The sequence below is a fragment of the Phalacrocorax aristotelis genome, chromosome 5 (genome assembly GCF_949628215.1).
Source record: "Phalacrocorax aristotelis chromosome 5, bGulAri2.1, whole genome shotgun sequence".
Classification (NCBI taxonomy): Eukaryota; Metazoa; Chordata; class Aves; order Suliformes; family Phalacrocoracidae; genus Phalacrocorax; species Phalacrocorax aristotelis.
Genome location: NC_134280.1, coordinates 3,993,756 through 4,007,091, shown reverse-complemented (window position 1 = coordinate 4,007,091; position 13,336 = coordinate 3,993,756). Strand labels below are relative to the sequence as shown.

General features: G+C 40.4%; 1 long non-coding RNA gene across 1 annotated transcript in view; it reads right to left on the bottom strand.

Annotated features, from left to right (window-relative positions):
- Positions 1-377: 377 nt before the first annotated feature.
- LOC142057066 (uncharacterized) overlaps positions 378-13,336 on the bottom strand; it is a 46,504-nt gene continuing 33,545 nt past the window's right edge. Inside the window, exon 3 of the long non-coding RNA XR_012660524.1 lies at positions 378-461. This is a non-coding gene — a long non-coding RNA (uncharacterized LOC142057066). The remainder of the gene's footprint in view (positions 462-13,336) is intronic.

Sequence of the window (13,336 nt, the reverse complement as noted above, 5' to 3'; positions counted from 1 at the left end):
CCTAAATGTACACTGCAGTTGTATTTTAATGAGTACTGCAAAAACTGGTTCTGTGGACATTTAAAAATGCACACTTAAAAATCTGCCCAGCCTTCTGGTTTCATCCTGACCCAGGCGAGCAGCCTTTCCTGCTCTCTGGCGAAGAGGCAATGCTGTGAAAACTGAACGCCTACCCCTTAGCCAAAAGGCTAAGCATGAGAAGCAATTTATATCGATTTCCATGGCGGTACAAAAGCTGAGCTCTGCCGCTCAAGATTTGTGAGGCTGGAACACCCTATGTTGGCCAACATGACCACAGCACCACCCAAGCGCTATTATCTTGTTTCCATTAGGCATTAAAATGGAAAGGAATGTTAATGTTGTTAATTACCTGCTTCAGGAAACACCTATGAAAGTCATTGGCTTCAGCAGTAGAAAACTGATTCCACACAGTCTACTGCATTTGGTTTGATCCACAGCTCCTGAAGTCAGGGGGAAAAAATGCAATTAATGTCCAGCTAATTGATGGATTGGGTCAGTACTCCATTTTTCTGCATATTCAGATGTCTATTTTTTCAACTCAGCCAAAAATGTTAAAGGTTTGGTTTTAATTAATTGAATGCTAACGAATAGTGCCAAATTCACAAGGAGGAAATCCTCTTTCCATCACAGTTTCCTGAATCCTCTAGCATCCTGATAAGGCTCAGCTCCGAGGAGGAGTGACTGTGGCACAGCTCTGCACCCGGGGCAGCTGTGGGCACCGAGGTTTCTGGTCAGCCCGCGGGAGCTGCTGTCTATTCCAACGTTTAGAGCGCATACAAAGTCTCTAGCAAAGGGATTTAGGTCAGTATTTACATATTTGTCCAGTGACATTATGGGTGCTGTCAGCTAAAACAACAAATGCATTTGTTGTTTTGATTGTTTATATTTCGGTTGCTTAGGGTTTTAGTTCTGTTTAGATTGTTGATATCTAGCAATACATATACTTGGAATAAGGGCAAAGTCAAGGTCAGTGCACTGGCAGATTCATTTCAGACCTCGCAGGCTGGATGAGGAGTTGCCGGATACTCTTGGGGCAGTTCCTACACCAACGGATGTGCTCAGGAATGGTTTCTCTCATTACTAGTGAGAGTCGAAGTTCTCATCAAGCAAATATTGCTGGCTGGTAAGACCAGAGAGCAGGTTTTGTCTGATATGGATCTTGATTTAATGAGATGAAGGGAAGTCTGCAATGTAACTGATGCAAGAATACTAGGCAGCTCTAAGAAAACAGTGAAGTGTTCCTGCACATTCTTGTGGGTCAAAACAACAACGAAGTATTTATAAAAGTAATTATTAGTGTACATCACTGATTTTTTTCTTTCTGTTACATGTTTTCCTCTGCTACAAACTAGAGTTATAGATCTGACTGATTTCCCGTAAAACAAGGATATCTAGCTCACCAGCAAGTCTCAAGACTCTACAGAGAAAAGCGTAACCAATTAACTCTACGTTATGGGTAAAAAGAGCTACAGCCAAGGTGACCTGACTTGCCTGAAATCACTCCATCTGGCAGGGGTTTAGGTATAGCTGGTCGCCTCAGTACCAAGCCAACACCCTAAGCAGTACGTAGCATGGTCCACATCTCTCATTTAACCAGTTATCAGGTTTATGCGTTGTCCTATCATAAAGCTGTTTATAAGAGTAGATGGTACAGTATATAGGACTCTGGTCTAGCCAGAAGCTTCGAGGATCACTTAGCTTGGCTGCACCACTCATTCAGTCTTAGATCTTATTTGAGCTAACAGCAGATCACACACATCTATGCCAGGTACTGAAATGAGCCATCATTTAAAAAGAAATAAAATAAAAAAATATAAGTACAGCTAAAAAGGAAAGAAATATAGTGTACGCCCATTGAATGGACATGCAGGTTTTGGTAAATACTTCTGAAGCCATCTTTTCCACACACTCCACCTACAAGCATCCTGACTGAGAAAACAGCATCACAAAACCATCGTAGTATAAGGGTCACTCAGGGCCATGTCTCATCACCGTGACTTCATGCAATTTCCTGTTGGCAATCAGAATTCATTCAGGACAGCAGGTTTTTGGTCTTTATGGCATACTGAAAGTTCAGATAAGTAACCATGGACCAAGGCTGCTTTTGTCAAGGATAAACATATCTGCTTTGAAATCCGATCAAAGAGTGCAACCACCAAGACCTGAAACCATTCTTAGAACCATGGCTATTCTGGCCAACTCTTAATTTATATGAACTTATAACACGGTTTTCTCAAACCTTTCTTTTTTTTGTGTGTGTGTGTGTGTTCCAATTTATCTGTTTTATTTTCTTGATTTGTAATCCCCTTCAATAATTTTTTACTGCTGCTACACATAAGGGTGAAAATTTAAGAGCTTTTTCATACTGACTCTGAAAGCCCTTTTGTGGTCAGTATGGCACCAACTTTCTACTTATTGAACCATTTCTCTTTCTGTAGTACAGCACATGGATCATTATTCTACCTTGTCTGCATTCTGTCGCATTTCATCACAGCTTTGGTTTCGACAGTACTCTAACCTCTTCTGAGCTTGGACTTTTTTTTTTTCTTCTATCTGTAGCTTGGTTTTACATAAGATCTTAGTCCAAGTGGTCAGTCTTCCACTGATGCCCCTGCAGCCACATTTCTAGTTTCAGAGTTTAAGGACAGAAGTAAACTTCATATCTTTTCTAATCTCCTAGAGATCACAGACCATCACATTACATACCCTCCAGGTGCCCCTGTATTGCAGCTGAGAATTTAGGTTAGAAGGGAACATTTCAGGCCCCAAGAAACTAAAGGACTGTATGACAAACAACCTGTCAATAGTCATTAGGAAAACCTGTATGATGGCCTACAAAAGAAGATACTTGTACCGCGAGGTGCTGAGACTCCACATCTTCAAGAGGAGGCACAAAGGATGGTTCCGAAGAAAAGAACATAGTAGGAAAGGTACACTTTTAACTGTTTACTTTTTTTAAAAGGCATTTCTATCCTCCAAATTAACATTCTCTCCCTCCCAACATGCACATAAACACCACTGTGTTTCTTCTATACGATGCTAGTGCAACACTTTCTCAAAGCAATGTTCACCACAAGCAGTATGAAAGTATCGTGTATTTGGCAATTTCAGCGCTAGAATGAGTATTTCCTGACGGGTGTCTGAATGAGGCTGGGCTATGTATGACACTTCATAACAAAGTGAGAGACATACACAAAGCTGAAGTCATCCCCGAAGTCTACTTTATCTGTCCTACACCAAATTAACAGTGTGTCTGAGTGCACTGTAACATGCGTGTCACATCACATGCCACCTTCTTTTGAAAGCAAGTAAATATAGTGGAAATCCATACTCAGAAATTCAGCCACTTCAAATTTTAGCAAACATCTTTCTTAATTTCTGCCTACACCAGACTTCCTCTGACATAAGACCCCATGTTTTAGACAATGTATAAAAAAGAAGAAATAAGAACTTAATGCGGACCTGCCTAAAAGTTGACAAATGTCCTAATTCTTTGGAGATATCGCATTACAGAGCTGGCATTAACATGCTGTGGCATTCCTGTTGGCATTAACTTCATCTCGTTTATTTACACTCATTTCCTTACACCACCCCTCCCGATGGCCCTTTCCTCGGCACGTCGGTCCCGCAGAAGGCAGCCTGCAGACGTCCATGCTAATTTGACATTGCCTAGTTAGGACCTCACGGCAGCCTGGACGCAGTGCAGGTAAATTTATAGACCTAGAGCTGAGGCATAGGGCTGAGACACAAGAGTTACTGTAGATTGAAAAATCTCCAAGTATCTGCTGAAGTGGTCTGCCCAATTTGCATGTTCTTGGGCCATCTCAAAAAAGGATAAAACAAGTTAGATTAGACTTCTTCCTTTCAAGTCGAAGATAATGTATTTTACCTTCCAGTTGCCACAGGCTATGAGGGTGCACCAAATTGGTTTCTAGGGCTCAGCTAATGTCTGTTAATTTGTCAAGCCACAGTAACTCAATCACATAGCCAAACCCCTAGCAATAGCCACCGCCATTATGCTAAATGCCTTATGCTAGCAATCAAAATACGGTCATAGATATTAATGTTCCACCTTAGAAGCCATGTTCAGCTAATACAGGAACACCAGAAAATGTGTCAGAGGACTTTTTTTCACTGGTGGTGGATCCAGTCGGGGATTTGGCTACGGCCCAGTGTTACATCTCACCACCGATGGCGGTGATTCCTCTAGGAATCCTAGTATTTAGGATCTTCTGATGCACAAGACCGAAGCAGGGCACTGACTGATCACTTACAATTACTGTTTTGAACTGCAGCCTGCAGTCCATGGGAGAACTCTGCTACACGGCGCTTCCCTCTAGCCATGTCCAGAAAAGTCAGAAACTCGTTGTGACCTTTTATATTTATTTTTCTTCCAGAAAAAAACCCACAAATCTTCATTTTTTTTCTTCTCTGATTTAACAAGCATACTTGAGGCTCACTATTAGATAGGCTTTTCTTTTTAAATTTTACTCCACATTTCACTGTATATGACTATTTACATATTAAACTAAATACTAAAGTTGCTGTTCATCATTCAGGCTAGTAAAAGTATTCCATCCTATAAATTGTTTGTTTGTTTGGGGGGGGGGGGGTTTGCTGTATTTTTTTTTGTTTGTTTGTTTTGTGGTTGGTTTTTTTTGTCAAAGCATGCACCATGCATGCTAATACACAAAATACACTCCTTAATTGACTTGAAATAATGCAAATAATTTTCTTATTGATATAGTACCTTGTGTGTAGCCACAAAAGGAAGGCAGGTCAGGATCTCTCCTAGATGCTGTAGCAGAGTGTCAGTGCTAAAAACTACATTGTGGGTACTTGGAATAATATTACTGTGCACTAACATTGTAGCCCATCGGTTTCTTTGAGAGAACATATATTTATTCAGCTCTAGATTTATTTTACTGCCAGCTCCCTCAAACTGGTCTTGAGGAAGTTTAAGGCTTCTGGGAGTGGGATACTGGGGTGGAGTCTGCAAACCAGCCTAGGCAGGTCCTGGTTTAACTTTTGGCTGACAAGCTTTCGAGAGGGCGGTGGGTACTGCCGAGCCCTCCTGGAAATGTTGTGGAGCCGGGCAGGTCTAGTGCAGCTGTAAGACCAATCTACAGAGTGAGTGTCCCATGGTTATTTTCTTGACACACTGAATAATACCAAGATACTGAACCCCAGATAGGTCTATAACAAAAGCAATATTTACTTCAAGCCGTTTCAGTTAATACCTGTGAAAGGATTAGCGCTGTAGACGAGCCATTAGTGGCAACAATGATTATCTACTATATGTCATGAGGTGTGACAAAAAACTGAAGTGCAAAATTAAGCTCTTTACTAGCTTAAGACAATTTCTAGTTTAGGTGTCTATACAAGGATAGGGGATAGACTGTTTCACCTTATAAAACAAACATTAAGGATCAGTAAGACATGGTGCAAGACACTTACGGGGCCCGGGCAGCCAGGCAAGGTATGAAATAAAAGCTACTTTACAATAGACTTACAGTAAACAAGTAACATGAATTATTTGGAGCTGATGAAAAGATTGTAAATTAGATATCCCTGAATGCTATTAAATATCAGAGTCACTGGATCTTTTGGCAAACTCACTAAAAGGTTGTACAGCGCTTTCAATGTAAAATCAGCCTCTCCAGTGGACGGTAATCACGTCAACACTTATTTTATTTCTGTCTTGCAGATGCAGACTATAACACGCAGCAGATAAACTGCCTCACATTTGCTTTTTGAAAGGTGACAGGGTAGAAGGCAAGTACCCCCACACACACACCCCCATGTCCTCATCCACAGCACCCAGCCACGTGCTCTTAGCCTGGAGAAGGAGTGGGTCTGTCTTCCCTTCACATTCACTTTGAAAGGGTTAGTATTAGTCAACTCCGATAAATTCTGGACCAAATGTGATTCTCAGTAACCTGACTGCTATGCTGGGCTGCAGATGGGAAACAAATACGACAAAGATTTCTCCCAGTCCATCTTCCCAGCGGCACTGGAGGCTTTTCTGCTCTGAATCTGCTGTGCTGGAGCTCCTTTGCCGTAGGATATCCCCTGCCAAGATACGCACTTTTAGGATAACTCCAGAGTTAAAGCTGTGCGGATCAGAAGCAATCCTCTATCTAAGCTAGCAGATGAAGACAAGCTTTAATTCATCCATTGATGACATGATCATTTCCTACACAAATATGTTGCCATTGATGGGGTAATAACAGCTACTTATATCTACATAAATCTATCTAAATAAACTCTAAATAAACAAACAATCTAAATCTAACTAAAAAAAAAAACATTTACATGAATGCTATAATGGGCTATGAAACTGTATTTCTACATAGGTGGTCAAGTTTTTGTGGATTCCCCTGGGGAATGCCCATAAACCCATGACATGTTGGTCACAGACATTTGCATGTCTTCGAGCTTGAAACTTGTGAGCTTGGTGCCACTGCCCTGTTGTCGTGTGCTCTTGCAGTGCTTGGGTTCAATCAGGCACAGCGTCAAGGCTTGAACCTCTGTTTCTGGCAACAGAGATTTCACTTGGATAAAAGCATGAATCGGGTTCTTATACGTACGAAATCAGTTACATCTCTAAAATACGTCACTACCAAAATACTTTCACTGGTAATATGTATAAACTTGCCATTCAAACGGTGTCTGGCTTCCTTTGGAAACAAGTATACTGGATGAAGTTGTCGCTTTCTCCAGCTAACCCAATAAGTTTGCATCCTGAGGTTTGAACAGAACACTTAAAACGCACACAATTACAGCCACCTTCACCAGCTCAGTCTATCAGTGACCACATGGCGTTCATTAGTTTTGATATCTGCCCTCAGGGTATCCCTTGCACCCACATCTTCCCCAGCCTAATTGCACAAATACTGCTGATTTTTGTCTCACACCATCCTAAAAGTTAAGTTCCCCTGTTTATGTGCAACCACTTCTCATGGCTTCAGCTGTACCATTGCCTGAAGATAGGTTAAAAGTTAGTGCTCTTTAGCAATAACACTAGTGCTGTAAACCTTCATTAGACCTTTAAATAACCTGCCCCAGACTGGACAAGATTCCCTATTACACCCTCTCTGCTTTCTGGCAGTCATTAATGGGAATGAGCCGTGCTGCCTCCCAAGCTACCCAGCGCTCATGCCAGCATCCCACGCCATCAGGAAAGGGCAAACCAACGCCATGCAAAAACCAAGGTTTTAAGCGCAACGCTTTTTTTTTTTCCTGTTAGAAAACTATGTCCACTGTACAGTCAGGTTTTAGCCTTCAGAGTAACCATTCAAGAACGGTTTACTGATGATAAAACTGGCGTCTATCTTGTGCTTTTCAACAGGTGAACTATCTAATAAGCAGCAGAATCCCGGTGCTAAAGAGATTATGCTCCGAAGCACTGAATGTAGTAAAATGCTGCGTTAAATTTAGCAGGTGCTCGGTGTGCATTTATTAAGCCATTATTCCCTGTGCTGGTACTCCTCTCTGCCTTCCAAACCTCCAGCTTTCTTTCGCAACGACTATTCCTATGTCTCTGAGCTCCCTCTCCACTGAAGAAATTCACCGCAGCTCCACCAAAGACCCATATATCAGGTAACTGCAGTTAAGAGGCATTTTTAAAGTTTAAGTTGTGCTTGTCCTGGTTCTGCACAGGAATTCATTTCGCTCCATCTGTATGTGCACATTCAAAGGCTCTACAATGTTTTTGACTCACAAATCACTGTTTTCTCCTGATGGCTTTTTATTGCATGTGAGGCTAAGCTCTTGAGTCATGGCATTTTTGTGTTGATTGGAGAGGGAAGGAAGCACTTCTAAGGAATTACTATGTTTTCTAAATAATTCTAAATAGATATTAAGAAACATATTACACAAAGTGACTGAACGCACTTCAACCCACTTCCGATGGTTTTTTTTAATCGCTCAAGTACATCTATAAGAAAATTAGCTTAGCTTTGTCTCAAATTAAAAACTGAATTTGCCTTATTCTCTATCCTCCAATACATACTACGTGTGTATGTAAGGTAAAGTTGCAGTTACATAGATGCACTGTGCAGAAAAAGCATCCTCAGACCAAGCTATCTTTCCAGAGCCAAAACAGAAATATATATGGTTTATTAATTCAGATATCCAATTCTTTTTTATTAAGCAGCATAGTGTTTATTTAGTATTCATGTATATGTATATTATTTCTTTCATGATAACTCAGTATGGCTTCAGTTTTCTTTATTCTTTCCCAATCACAGTGCCTGAGCAATTATCCCACCTGGGATTTATAAATACAGGGTTGCAGATTTACCTATAGCAGCATACTTATTTGCTGCTGAGGAATACCACAGTGGCGGGGAAACAAGAACAAACTAACAAGAACATCAAATTTCATCACAATAACTATTTTTTTTTCCTGAGAATTTATATGAAGGAAAAGTATTTGTGTGCCATGAAAGACTTCACCTGTAAATGACTGAGATGCCTGCACTCATGCAGTACATTTACTGCACCTTCCATCGCCCGAAGCAATTCCACGTATACAAAATTTTCTTTCTTCCTTTTTTTTAGACATCCTGAAAAGCAGGATATAAAAATCCTGAGTGTTCTTTAGCATTGCTACAGGGGTTAAATTGTTAATGCTTTACTTTCACTCTAGTTTTTTATCAAACTTTCTTTTTTCTCTCCCTGGGGATAAACAAATGGACAGCTTTCCTCTCTAGTATTCCTCCTTCCATTACCATCACAGCAGAATGCATCTGAGACTATAATAATTCAGTGATGAAATACAAAATGTCGCAATGCCATCTCTCTTAAAGTGAACTGAGATTTTGTTATGCCATTTTAGGTGCACTAATAGCTCCTAAAGTCCCATGGAGTATCTTAATGTGAATTTAATGAGCTGATAGCATATAAATGACAGTACTGTGAGGGTGAAGGTGACATAACCTTTTTCCTTCTATTTGATGTTTGTCTTTGAAATAATACAGATCTTTTCAAAATGTACTGCATTATTACAAAGTGCTGCATCATTCAGCAAGGAGGCAACCATTGTTTTATCATTTTAAAGCCCTTTTTTGCTCTCTTCGTGGCACGAGAAACAAAAGCACTTTTTAGTTCACCATTAAGGTAATTAAAAATCTAAACACTTTCCCTCGCAGCCCAGCACCGATACGTGGCACTCCAGTGCTCATGGCCATGTTGCGGTATGCACATCAAGCGACAACCCATCATTTTTATCATGTGTTGATGTCAGTACTGGTAGCATGGAACCAGTAAAATCGTCTATGAATCACATGGAAATCATCCATCTTTATTTCCTGGGTGTCATCTTTTTTTCTCCTATCAAGGATAATGCTAGGAGGTCTACTCATCACGCTGACTCCCAGACTCCGTGTGTCATTACCGGAGCGTTGTCATTTATAACGAGTTGCCTCCCCTCGCTCAATGGTGTCACACCCCATTGTGCGCCCAAATCCCAATCACCTTCTGCGCGGTAATGAACTGTGATCCCATCAGCACTGGCCTGGATCAGCACTGACACCGCCGCGCACAGGGGAGGAAGGGGCCGATGGTGAAAGATAAATATATTGGTAATCAGATAGCAGCAGACGTATAGAAAACATAACTGGCAGATTAAGGAGGTAACTGAATATATGAGGTTATTAAAGTTTGCCGGAGTGTAGCAATGTAGCTTTTCCACTGCAGTTTGAAGTATTCTCCCTAAAAAACTTTAATTCAAGCTTAAGTAATGATGGCTCAGGGTTTTTTTCCCCCCTGACCTAAATAATTAGAGAAACGGCAGCCAATGATTTGATCACTACTATGCTAAATACTTTGCAACTCAAAAAAATATTAACTTTCACTCCTCCTTCACCAGGTATTATAAATATATTTCCCCTAAACAATGTATAGATGCCAGAAATTACCTACTATTAAAAACTTTATCATGAGCAGAAATTACTTATTTTACTTTTATGCTCATTAGAAGAATTTAGGTCAATCAAAGGCTGGGGGGGATGTTGTTTGTTTGCTTGTTAACTTTAAAACACATGTAGGACAGTTTATTAGTCAGTTCTGAAGACAGCATATTTCCTATATTTTCTTACAGTCCCAATGTTACATGCAGTACGTAAGACTAAGTAAATTAAATTTATAAAAGTTATTTCTTCCACCAGTAGGAACGATAACATTTGCTCTTCTGAGAAAGATGTACCTTGGGCTGTGTTTGACAAAGGAAAAATAAAATAAATAAATAAAAAATAAGCAGCTTACGTTTTTCAAAAAGTTGGAATTTTGGCAATGTATGAAATTTGTTTAGAAAAACCTTTTCGTTGCCAGGTGACAAGGCAAAACATACCACATATGCTTAACAACCAGCTTTGTACATATTTTGTCTTTCCAAGGTTTCTAGGGCTGGTCAGGCACAATGATGCATTACAGCTGAAGGAGCTTCCAGAGGGGACAAATGCTTGTCTCTTTCCAAAAGAATTTTCCTAATCCTTAAGAAAAACAACTCAATATTTCTCATTGTTTAATGATTGACTAAGGATTAATTCTGTTCAAAATTCATTGTATCATGAGTCATAACGTACACCGTGTTTGCTGAGGAGGCATACTACTGGTTTTCTGGCACACCGTATTTGTTAGCATTTCATGGTATAGTACAAGGAGTAGTTCTGCTAACACATACAAATTTCTTACAGTAGTCTGACATCCTATCCCTGTTCTACTGTCAGACAACACCACAAGCAGTGTAAATACCTTGACTAAGGATCAATTACAATAACGTGCTAAGACTTACATCCTACTACTTACAAAAGCTACTGTTGCCACAGTCCGAGGATCTTAGGCTCCAATGTTTCCATTTCATCAGCACTTCATTTCAATGATGAATATTTTCATTTCTGAGAAACTGAATAATTAGTTAGGGTTGTAGAGGAAGTCAGAGACAGAGCAGAAAAAACCCAGCCATCCTGCATTCAGATCCCCCTGTGATCTGCCATCGTTGCCAGAGACCCATCCTTCCCATCTCAAAACTCAGCCCTTGCTGTGAATATCTACACATGTCCCATGGCCTGTAGTTGGGGGCAATGAACTTCACACATGTAAAATTAATTGTGAGGATAATTCTGAAAAAATTACCTTTCCTTGGAATCCCAGGCAACTGCTATTCTAATAAATCACGGCGCTGCTCACGTTATAATGATCATTAGTAATCAAATGTGTCTGTAACATCAACCTTTTTGCTCACTTAAAGTCAAAATATTAAAAGGCAAAGAGTTAGGTGTCCAAGCTCCCGTGCGCTCGACATACGATATGGACACAGAGGACCTGCCTACTCTCTTCTGAGCACCCTGTCCTAGCTGCAACTCTAAATGGTTTGTGCCATTATACAAACTTCAATTCCAATGCCAATCTCAGAAAAAGCATCTCTTGTTCATGCCTACATACTCCAAGTATTCTGAGGGGTTTTTTTACCCTTTTTTATTTCTTTGGAGTCCAAACTTTAGTGTCCCTCAAAGGAAAATTCAGCATGACTCATGAGATTAAAATGTTTTTTCTCTAATTACACTTGTCAGTAGAAAGCAATAAATCAGTTTTCAAATGGCATCACCGATTCATTTAGAACAACAAGCCGTCATTTCATTATTTCTCTGTGGCATGGAGGGGCTGCCCTCACGTCCTCTGTGCACTCAGCTGAGCATCAGCTTTTACAGAGATTGGGTTTGGTACTAGAAATTTTAATTCTTTCCACACTGATCTTTACAAATCTGCCACCCCTTCCCTCCAAACTACTGCACCTATTCCCACCCACACTGGGGTGGGCGGGTGGGGGGAAATACACACAGAGGAAAGTCAACTCTCAAAAAACTTTTCTTTTCTCTCTATTAGAGGGTATAACTTCTTGAATTAGACATCCAGTAGGAACACTTGTGCCTGCAAGTTCCAGTTTGCTCTCCCTGCCAGTAAACCACGCACACCAGCAAACCAATTTCCTAGAATCCTCATCAAAAAATAACGACAAAGGGCTATAATGATGGCCAAATCAAATTTATTTGAAAGGGAAGAAGAGACCATACACCAAACCTTTCTGCATTAGAGTCCAGATATTTTATGACTCTACCTGCAGCCATTAGTAGTCACTGGACCTCTAACACCTTAATTTTTCTTCTTTTTTTTTTTTTTTACTTCTTTTGCTTTTTCATTGTAGATTATACCCCATCGCAGTACAAGGCATCCATTTACACAGTGTAAGTTTACACTGAGAGATATGACCCCAGATGAAGTTTTGCCTCAAACAGAAAATGAAAAATATTCCATGCATTTCAAACATGAATCAGAGATCATAAGTTACACAAATGCGTAATACATTTCTGCTACTCTCTGGCAGGAAAGAAAAACAGAACTGGCAGCTATAGCAATTGTATAATGGTAATTATTGAGAGAAATAATTATACAAAAACCTGTTCAAATTATATATGGGATGCAATGACTCAGAGTGAGAATTTAAAGCGACAGCTGATACTTCTGCAAACCTCACTGTAAGACACCGGGCAGCAAAATCAGACAAACAAATGTATCTGCTGAAATCTTTCTGACCTCTGAAGTTTGTAAAATTGAATGAAAAGCAACTATTCTCACTTGATGCCTGGGGTCTAGCTGCAAAGATTTCAGGGTAGGCAGTGAAAAGATGTTTCCCCAGTCACCATCCACGTTACCCGCACAGGTTTGTCAGGCAGGCTCCCACCCACCCAGGGCTCTGCAGCATCGGAGTGTAACTACCCCGATGCACAGGAAAGAAAGAAGCCCTAACACAATTGTACTGTAAACAGACTGTAATTATTTATATTAATTCAATAATATCAACCCTCCCTCCGCTACAGGTGGGTTTAGAAAATTAAAACACCGCATTAGAAGTGAGAAATGGAGTGGGACGTTGCGACAGAGCCAGGCAGCTCCACAGCACCGAGGCTGAGCCTGAATTGTCACCTGCATCTCTAAGATCACTTCTGTCCATACCCAAGGCTAAAACTTCTAGTTCAAGAGGTTTTTCTGACTGCTGTGACTGCCTTCATCCCATCACCCTGAGCTTACACCAATCTGGATAGAACATGCAGTCACTGAAATTATCAACCTTGAAAAGTCAAGGAATCCTCACCACATCTTCCTTCTTTCGCTGAATCTCCTTCTGTCTTTCCCCACATTACATTACAGCTTCTTGTTCTTCCTTCTGTTCCAGATCTTGTTTCTCAAACACCTATCCCTATTTTCAAAATTTCTGCTTCTGTCACGTCCCCTTCCTCCTTCCACCCAGTTT